This window comes from Beta vulgaris, chromosome 2 (assembly GCF_026745355.1).
Source record: "Beta vulgaris subsp. vulgaris cultivar EL10 chromosome 2, EL10.2, whole genome shotgun sequence".
Taxonomy (NCBI): domain Eukaryota; kingdom Viridiplantae; phylum Streptophyta; class Magnoliopsida; order Caryophyllales; family Amaranthaceae; genus Beta; species Beta vulgaris.
Genome location: NC_079203.1, coordinates 48,070,799 through 48,073,652, shown reverse-complemented (window position 1 = coordinate 48,073,652; position 2,854 = coordinate 48,070,799).

Here is a 2,854-nt window from a genome sequence, read left to right as displayed (position 1 = left end):
TACGGACAAAATTGTTTCTTTGGGAGCCATTTAAATATGCACTTTCTATGAAACATATGCTTACATCGACTCATCTTTGTAATACCTTCCCTTGATATTATATTGTCAAGGCAAATGGAACACATACCATCTTCAACTAATTCATCAGCTTCTTCTAGAAACTCTATTGTTGGTTTGACCTTCAATAACCTCTTTGATATTGTATAATCATGTGTAAGTCCACCCTTAGTCCACTTGGGTTTTGGTGAACTCGTTTCCTTTATAATTACGATACTATGATGCCTGTCTTCTAATCGGCTATCAACCCACCAGCTTAAAATTCTAAGAATATGGTTAAATTCATCTTCATTGCTATCTTTAGCTTCCTCTACTTCACAACACCCCTTAATTATATTATCTTCCCCATTATTGTTTTCTTCGTCAAGAACGTCACCCGGATGAACATAGATAGCACTGTTAGCACCACCACCACCACCATCATCATCATCATCACTAGGAACGATAATTTCCACATTAGGAACGTCATGAACATAATCATCATGGTTATCATCATCATCATCGTCAACACCATCATCAATAACCATGTCATCATGGTCGTCAACACCATCATCAAGAACCATGTTTTGAGGCTGATGAACAGATCTACTATGAGTGTCAACATTGACATCTATTCCTTGATTGAGATTATAACCGTTATTATTATACGTTATCTCATATCCATATTCTTGCAAGTACCTGGAGATTCCACTTAAATCAACAGGTTCAGCAGCAAGATATTGCCAAAGAGCCATATGGTCAGTATGATAAAGAGTAAGATTATTACCAGATTTCTCCTCAAATAGACCATCAACACGAACGTCCGCCACGAAAACCACCCTATGAGGATCAATCTCCATACGAGCACTGCAAAAACGGAAGCAACTCATCATGTAATCGGATACTTGTTTAGCGAGTAACTTTGCTGCTTTAGGGTCAAAAATTTTGATGTCCCTAATTACTTTTTCTGCTAAATTAGAAAAGTTACTTTCACGTACAGAAACAAGCTTGAATTTGTCAACAATGTCGAGATGGCTGGTTTTTCCTTCTATATGTATAGAGATACATAAGATGAACAAACCTTCATTAGAGGGTAGAAGGTTCTTGTCTTCAACAACGACATCGTCCCAAAAAAAGAGTCTTAGATTAGTGAGCTTTGATTGTGAGTGCAAATTTGACATATTTGTATTTATGATCTTATTCTTTTTCTACCTTACGCGGATAAAACCAAGGATGAGAAGTTGAGATGATTTTGGCATAGCCAAGGTTTTAATTTATAGCAGTAAGCGTATATTTATCTTTCGGGAATTGAGATATTTTCCTTATCTATTTTGGACCAAAGAAAATAGATCATTAATAATAAGCTACAACTACGGCTATGTTCAGTTCACCTTATTTTTGCTTATTTCAGATCTAATCAGATCAGATCAGATCAGATCAGATCAGATCAGAAAAAATAAGTTCAGATCAGATCAGATCAGAAAAAATAAGTTCAGATCAGATCAGTTCAGATTATGCTTATATTTAAAAATCATTATATCTTTCATTACATATTAGTAAAAATTATAATAATTGAATATTAATAAAGTACTCATTGAGACGAATCAAACAAGACCCCACATGACTATATTTTTCTTATATATTGAGAAAAATCTAAAAGATAAGATCTTGTAATCAGAAAAAATAAGTTCAGATCAGAAAAAATAAGTTCAGATCAGATAAGTTCAGATCAGAAAATTTCAGGTGAACTAAACATAGCCTACATGTACGTATAATTAGGAATGACGAAGGATTGGACTTGGATTGGATTATGCATAATCCGACTCCATCCCTACAAGAAGTCGGTTTTTAAATTTGAGTCAAACTCCGATATCTGACTCCGAAAATACGACTCTGATCCGACTTAAAATCCGGACATCCACTAGTGGAAAAAACACTATCTGTCATTTAGTAACAGATGCGGTTTTTACAAAATCGCATCAGAAAATTAATTAAAAAATAGGAAGGAAATATGGGAAGAAAATCTGATGCGATTTTTTTGAAAATTTGATGCGGTTCTTAGGACCGCATAAGATTTTCTTATTTTTTTTAAAATAAAAACGGAAGCCACCTCAACCCTTGGCTTTGGCCCATTTACTTTCACCACAATCCCAGCCCACCCCACTCATCAACTCACTCAAACCCTAATCCTCTCCCCTCTCTCCTCACTCAACTTAACCTCTCTCCTCACTCCACGGCGCACCTCTCTCTCCTCACTCCACCCACACGGCGCCCCCTCTCTCTCCTCACTCAACTCAACCCAAATCTCCTCTTCCCTCAGCCCTCTCAAACCCATGACACCATTGTCTGCACGAGTATTCACGAACCCACGAATTTTCACGAACGAACGAATCTGCACGACTCTGCACCAGTCGAAGACGAATTGAGGACTAAATGAACGTAGAAGGCAAAGCACGAAAATTTAGTCGAATCTAGAAAGGTTTTTTTTTCGTTTTATATTTTAGACGAAAATTTAGACGAAAATTTAGTTGAATTTAGACGAATCTGTAATTTATATTAGACGAAAAATTCGTTTTATTTTCTGTAATTTCGTTTTATATTAGACGAAAGTATCGTTTTATTTCTTTATATATTAGACGAAAATTTTGTTTATTTTCTATAATTTATATTTTTAGTTAGATCTAGTTCGTTTTTTTTTGTAATTTTCGTTTAGTTTATGTAATTTACTTTTTTAAGTTAGATTTAGTTTTTTTTTTTTTATTTTCATATGTATTGTGATTTAGTTAGATTTAATTTATGTAATTTATATAATTTTCGT